The 7,610-nt window shown below is 40.0% G+C and overlaps 1 protein-coding gene across 1 annotated transcript in view; it reads right to left on the bottom strand.

Annotated features, from left to right (window-relative positions):
* The window catches only part of HPGDS (hematopoietic prostaglandin D synthase), a 31,090-nt gene extending 24,660 nt beyond the window's left edge, over positions 1–6,430 (bottom strand). Inside the window, exon 1 of the mRNA XM_059394646.1 lies at positions 6,389–6,430. The gene's annotated coding sequence lies outside the window, so the exon portion shown is untranslated. The remainder of the gene's footprint in view (positions 1–6,388) is intronic.
* Between the last annotated feature and the right edge of the window lie 1,180 nt (positions 6,431–7,610).

Consider the following 7,610-nt stretch of genomic DNA (forward strand, 5'->3'; position numbering starts at 1 on the left):
ACACAACTTTTTTTTTTTTTTTTTTTTTAAGATTTTATTTATTTATTTGATGGGGAGAGGAACACAGCAGGGGGAATAGGAGTGGGAGAAGCAGGCTCCCCAGATGCCAGGCTCAATCCCAGGACTCTGGGATCAGGTCCTGAGCCGAAGGCAGACACTCAATGACTGAACCACCCTGGCACCCTACAAAGCCTTTCTTTACTGATTTTTGCTGTTATAGGTCAATTTTTCCTCAGCAACAAAGAAATGATATGTATTTTCCTTACAAACATTATATGAATGTATAGATTTATTTATCTCCATTATGATCAATATTAAAAATTAAACATAACTTTTTCTCATTTGGTCAAATGCTATGTGAATGTGTCTGCCTCCTAATTCTGCATGAAAACACAGGGATTGGGTGCCTGGGTGGCTCAGTGGGTTAAGCCGCTGCCTCTCTGCTCAGCAGGGAGCCTGCCTCGCTCTCTCTCTGCCTGCCTCTCCATCTGCTTGTGATTTCTCTCTGTCAAATAAATAAATGAAATCTTAAAAAAAAAAAACAACACAGGGATTGTTTGTTGTTGTTCATTTGCAAAAATGTGCTATTTTATATTGTGTTTCACTCAAGTAAAGAAGACATTAAAAAATCCTTAGCGTAAGTTGGCAGCTATCTATAGTTCTCTGCAAATATATCTTTAAATCTAAGATTTGGCACAGGTCTGTGACCATCTGATGAATGCTTATCTTTCCTTCCAGAACATCCTTTCAACAGACATAACTCATTAATGAAGCTGTGCTTGCACAACACATTCCTGTAGTTATTTGCATAATTATATTTTCTACTGAGCTCAAATCTGGTTTCTTGATTTATATAGCTACAAACTTTTTTTAGATTATTTATTTATTTGACACAGAGGAAGCCGTCACAAGTAAGCAGAGAGACGGGCAGTGAGAGGGGAGAAGCAGGCTCCCCGCTGAGCAGAGAGCCCCATTCAGGGCTCGATCCCAGGACCCTGAGATCATGATCCAAGCTGAAGGCAGAGGCCCAACCCACTAAGCCACCAGGTGCCCCTGAACTTTTCGTTTTAGGGTTCTTTTTGTTTCTTTGTTTTTTAGGGTAAATGTGCACATTTTTATAACATAAAAAATTAGTAAATGTAAATGCAATTGGAAACAGTTATGGATTCTTCAAATCCTTCTTACATTTTATAAACCCTTTGCATAAAAACTAGCAGAAGAGGGGAGCCTGGGTGGCTCAGTCAGTTAAGCATCTGCCTTCAGCTCAGGTCATGATCTCAGGGTCCTAGGATCAAGCTCTACATCAGGCTCCCTGCTCAGTGGGAAGTCTGCTTCTCCCCCTGCTTGAGCTCTCTCACTAGCACTCTCTCCCACAAATAAATAAACACAAATCTTAAAATAAAAAACTAGCAGAAGAAATTCCACGTAAATGTTTGTATGGTGAAAATTGGTAAGGAAATTTACAATGTCAGCTAATGATCACTGAAGAGGACAGTGTCTAAAAACACTTTCCCTCTTACTGCATTCAGCAGTATATTTCTGTTACAGTAATTTCACTTTGTTAAAGCCTTTTTTTCTGTGAGGATGATGAGTTAAAAGGATGAAGGGAAGACATATCCTGCTCCCACCGAGAGAGGCTGTGAGGAACAGGCTCAAGGGCAGAGCAGGTCGATGGCAAAGGGAAGGTGTGATTTTGGTGTCACTTGTGCCACTATCTGAATGGCCTTGGGCAAGTCACCTGTCCCTAGCTTTAGTTTCCTCACCTATAAAGGGGGAAAACAGCACCCTGAATTCTGAAAAGGCAGTGGTATCCATGAGGGTAGCTCCTTCAGAAAAAAGGAGAATAAAATCCCCTCACAAGTGGGAGACTGTGTAGAGATGCACTGCTTGAATCTAGGGCCTGCCCCCTTTTATATACAACCTTTAAAAGGTCAAATTATAAACCTCTAGTAAAAATGATAAAGAAAATGCAAAAAGTCACAAAAATTAAATATTATACACAAAAGAAGTCATAACAACAGATGAAATGGATCATTCAAAATCATAAGCTAACCGGCAAATAACTTTATGTCCCTGAATCGGAACACTTAAAATGAAAAAATTTTGAGAAATATGTAAACGAACACAGTCAAATTAAAAACAAAACAAAAAACCTGAAGGCCTGCATTTAACACTAACCAGCAAAGAAACTGAATTGGTAGGTAGTTACATTCATGAAAGACACCAGGCCCCCCCAAAAAATAGCCTCTACAAAAAAAAAAACCTAGAGCAAACATCACACATCATGGGGAGCCAATAGAAGTATTTTGTTTAACGTCAGGAATAAGAGAACCCCAGTATTAGCCTTACTGTTCAACACAGTCCTGGGTGGCCCAGCTAACTCAGTTAAGACAACAATAAACAACATATGTAAGAAATGAAATGGAAACTGCCCTTATTCGTAATCAAAGTCTGTGTCTGTATTTAAAATAGTTTGTATTTGTATTTAAAATTCAAGACAGTATGTGGCTAACCCTGAGCCTAAATTTCAAATGGAAATGCTAGGGACCAAAATAGCCAAGGCAAATTAAGAGAAGAGGAAGAGAAGACTTGACCTGCCAGACGGCAAGACTTCTATTAAAAACCCTGTGATGAGGGTGATGGGATCTTCGTCCAGGACCAGACATCTAGAGGTGTGTAGATGAACCACAGGAAACAGAACCACAGATATACCACAGACATGCCATTTCGGTGGGGATGTAACAGGACCAGACTGAGGCAAAGAAGAAAACTATACAGAACTAGATCCCAGCTTCCCATAATACATAGAACTAACACCGGGCTGCACGACAGACTGGGGAGTATGCTTTGCCTGGCCGAGGTAAATTCCAGTGTCATTCTGTCACTGTGAAATTCATTTCTGAGCCCTTCCACTGTCACTCTGTGCTAAGAATCCCATGTAGGGAATGCTGCAAAATGTTTCCTGAAATGATATAGGACAAGAAGTAAAAAGGTAAGCTGATTGTGGTTAATGCTTTCCTTTACAACTAAAACTAACCACTGGCTTCTTTCCACTCTGAAAGAAAGTCATTTAAAGTTCCCGGTCCAAGGGGCCTGGGTGGCTTAGTCAGTCAAGCGAATGCCTTTGGCTTGGATTTTGGTCTCGGAGTCCTGGGTTAGAGCCCCACATTGGGCTCCCTGCTCAACAGGAGAATCTGCTTCTCCCTCTCCCTCTGCCCCTCCTTCTGCTCTTGCCCTTTCTCTTTCCCTCAAATAAAATAAAATAAAATAAAAATCTTTAAAATAAAGTTCCTGATTCATCAGATAAATTAAAAACCCACTTAGAATTGTGTTTGAAAATAAGATACAGTTTCTCAAGGAAGATATGAATGATGACTCATAAAACCCCTGCATAGACATTTTCACCTGTGAACTCAGACAGATGGAGCCACTAAAGGCAAAAAGATTTAGTTTTTAATAGTTAATATTTAATGTTAGTTAAACAGCCAGTTAAATAATTAAATTACTTCACTATTAATAAATTAATAAATAATCAAATTGTTTAATTGAGTATTAATATTTACATGGAAAGTAATAGTGGTTTTTTGGAAAATTCTATCTTGGGGAGCTCCTTTCTTTCTCCTGGTTTGTGGTTCTTTTTCCTTAATGTAACACTGGCACATTTCAACTGATTAACAACCACAAAACACAGGAACATTCAATCCCAGAGGCAATTTGAATACAGTCATTGATAAAATGCAAGGTATTAATAAAACCATTTCATTTTAACTGAGCTGATGTTCTAATCTGTATGTTGCTGCAGGCGCACAGTAAAACAGTATCAAAAAAGGCTAATATCTGTGCCAGAAAAGAGATAAGCATCCAAAATCAGCTCTGGCAAAGAAGGCCAATATTCACTTACTATGGTACATACCTTCAAGAGTTCAGCAAGCAACCGAAAAAAGGAATTGAATTTTGGGGGTAGTTTTGATGGATAGAAAAACTTACAAATAAGGAATTAAGTATTAACCGTTTAACAAGTCACTTCAAAACCTAAATACTGGGCGGCTCAGTGGGTTACGCCTCTGCCTTCGGCTCAGGTCATGATCTTAGGGTCCTGAGATGGAGTCCCGCATTGGGCTCTCTGCTCAGCAGGGAGCCTGCTTCCCCCTCTCTCTCTGCCTGCCTCTCTGCCTACTTGTAATCTCTGTCTGTCAAATAAATAAATAAATTTTTTAAAAAAACCTAAATACTACTTATCTTTATTTTACTTATCAAAGTGTTGATCTGTATGAGCTCTTACTCTTAAATAAAAGGAACATCAAACATATTCAAGAATTCCAGATACGGTTTTATATATGCCTAGTAGTAATCCAATAACCTACGAGTCTGAAGTATAAAAACAAAGATTATTTGTGAATTTGATAACAGTTCTTTGCTAGATCTCAACCTGACCCATATTTAAACCCATACAAAAGGTACTGGCATAGAGTGCCATGTCTGTGAGCCCATCATATGGACTGTAGTGTTTTGAAATACAAAAAGTGGATTTAGAGAGCAATCACATGAGCTACTGTTGTCTACATAAGAACTTCTTGCACATTGTGACGTTAAACAACAGCTCTGCATTTCCCACTAACAGTTGGTGGTAAAGAATGTTGATTTCCCTCCTTCACAGGGTCCCTGAGTCTGTCTAGTTTGATTCTGGAAAAGTTGCCACGTTGGAGTTAAATTGTAGGACAATAAAGAAATATAAACATTTTTGTTAACTGAGTAAAATATTGATTTCAGTCAAATCCTGAATGTGTGATTTTGCATTGGCAAGCCAGGATTTTTCTTTTCTCACCAAAGACCAACTAAATATCATTTTATTTTTTTTTTTTAATATTTTATTTATTTATTTGACAGAGAGAAATCACAAGTAGACAGAGAGGCAGGCAGAGAGAGAGAGGGAAGCAGGCTCCCTGCTGAGCAGAGAGCCCGACGCGGGACTCGATCCCAGGACCCTGAGATCATGACCCGAGCCGAAGGCAATGGCTTAACCCACTGAGCCACCCAGGCACCCCTAAATATCATTTTAAATGGTTGTCTCACATTAAAGCCAAAGCAAGAGGGATAACTGAAATATCCTTTGGGAGCTGAGAGCTCAAATTCCTAGCCTGGGGTAAATGCCTTAAATTACCTATAAAACCAAATGATGACAGAATGCCATTCTTGGCAAAACATGGATACTTCAACAAAATGAGCCTTAAAGTGATAGAAAATATTATAAAGAAAATACCTAGGAAGGGGGCGCCTGGGTGGCTCAGTGGGTTAAGCCGCTGCCTTCGGCTCAGGTCATGATCTCAGGGTCCTGGGATCGAGTCCCGCATCGGGCTCTCTGCTCTGCAGGGAGCCTGCTACCCTCTCTCTCTCTCTGCCTGCCTCTCTGCCTGCTTGTCTCTTGACAGATCTCTCTCTGTCAAATAAATAAATAAAATATTAAAAAAGAAAAAGAAAATACCTAGGAAGGAGGGAAGGAGGGGAGAGAAAGAGAAAAAGAGAAAGAGAGAGGAAGGTAGGAAAGAAAAAAGGAAGAGAGGAAGGGAGGGAGGGAGAAAAGGGAAGAAAGAAAAAGAGAAGAACTTCCCTACTGCTTCACACATTGAAAACATTAGTGGAGAAAATTCCGAGAAAGAATTTTTCCTCCAGTACTGACTGCCTTTTTAATGTTAATGTCTACTTAAAGGGTCTTTTAAAATCCTTTAAAATCTCCAGTACCTATATTTCTCTTAGAAACTAGTGCTTGAGGGGCGCCTGGGTGGCTCAGTGGGTTAAAGCCGCTGCCTTCGGCTCAGGTCATGATCTCAGGGTCCTGGGATCGAGTCCCGCATCGGGCTCTCCACTCAGCGGGGAGTCTGCTTCCCTCTCTCTCTCTCTGCCTGCTTCTTTGCCTACTTGTGATCTCTGTCTGTCAAACAATTAAATAAAATATTAAAAAAAGAAAGAAAGAAAGAACCTAGTGTTTGATTTTGGGGCACCTGGGTGGCTCAGTCAATTAATCGTCCAACTCTTGGTTTCAGCTCAGGTCATGATCTCAGGGTTGTGAGACTGATCCCTATACTGGGCCCAGCAGGGAGCCTGCTTAAGATTCTCTGTCTCCCTCTCCCTCTGCCCCTCCACCTACCCTCAAAAAAGAAAAACAAAACAAAACAAAACAAAAACAAAAAAAAAAGAAGAAAGAAAAAAGAAACTACTGTTTGACCTGACCTCTAACAGAGAGGCTCTGAATGAGAGCGGAATGAATAACACGGTGAAAATAGGTATCAGTTGCTCAGTCAGAATATCACAGTAATAAAAATAAACACTGAGATGAAGAAAGAACACGATCTCATTTCCTATCTTTGTAGAGTTCAATCTTACCACTTACTTGGGCTCTGTCTCCGTGGAGTCTCTAGTATCTTCTATGCTCTCATCAGGGATGGCATCTTGGGTTTATATGATGAGTAAGTGACAGTCACAAGCCAATGAGAGACGAAACGACTTACTTCCACCTAAGTCTCTTCCTTCATTTCTTAGATGAACTATGCCTGCCAAACAGTCTAATCCTGTGAAGAATTCTGGTTCTTCTTGGCATTTTATAGGATCTCTGTGTGTAAATAACCTAACAGATTTACATTCAGTTGGTAAAATCAAAGTTCCGGGGGCTGATGTGTGCCTATTGCCACATGCTCACCATCTGTGTTTAAAGCCTTACACCATAGGCTCCCGGAGAATGAGAGAAAGTGAACACAAGTAAGCCTTCTTTTCAGATCTGTACATGGCTGGCTTCCTCAATTCATTATGTCTCCTTGGAGAACGCTTGGCTGACCACATCCTCACCGGCCCCCTCCTCCAACAGTCCCATCCTTCACCTGTGGGGTGTTTCTTCATTTACTGTGTCTGACAACATAGTGTATTTTCTCGGTTGGTTTTCACCCTCCTCCAGCAGAATGTGAGCTCCAAAAGAGCAGGCGTTTCGTGGTTGAGTTTACTGCGGTACCCTCATTATGGAAAGGAATGCCAGGCACATCATAGGCACTAATGTATCTTTGCTGAATGAATGATCCCAATTTTTATTTCCCCACCAATCACATTTTTACAAGGACTTCTAAAGTTCTTATTGCTGTGAGTATATTTCATTTACATTCCTTTTCTTGGAAGAGCCATATGGTTTAAAGCAAACCTGGAGAGCAAGATTCTAATACACCTTGTTGATCATCCTTATACAGATTAGTAACAAATGCCTAATTGTTTAGAATTTTTTTTCCCACTCCAGCTAATTCCAGCTACAATTTTGGGACAGCTCAGTGAAAAGACCCAGCGAAATACCTACCTGTGCATTATTGGACCTACAGATTGTCCATGAAACATTTTGATGACAGCCTGGCTTTTAGCTTCCAGACAATCACACTCACAGGCAGTAACAGCAACCTATCAACAGGTAATAGTTCCTGTCTGAAACGCTTAAACTAGGAAAAATGTGTTTACATCCGTTAATTGTAAGCATAAGAAATGAAAAAGTATATGAATATCAATCTGTGAAAAGTTTACAGTACGTTATTCACCAAAAAAAATTTATGTAAGTCAAAATTAAGTGCACATGAAACAGG

The sequence above is a fragment of the Mustela nigripes genome, chromosome 1, assembly GCF_022355385.1.
Source record: "Mustela nigripes isolate SB6536 chromosome 1, MUSNIG.SB6536, whole genome shotgun sequence".
Taxonomy (NCBI): domain Eukaryota; kingdom Metazoa; phylum Chordata; class Mammalia; order Carnivora; family Mustelidae; genus Mustela; species Mustela nigripes.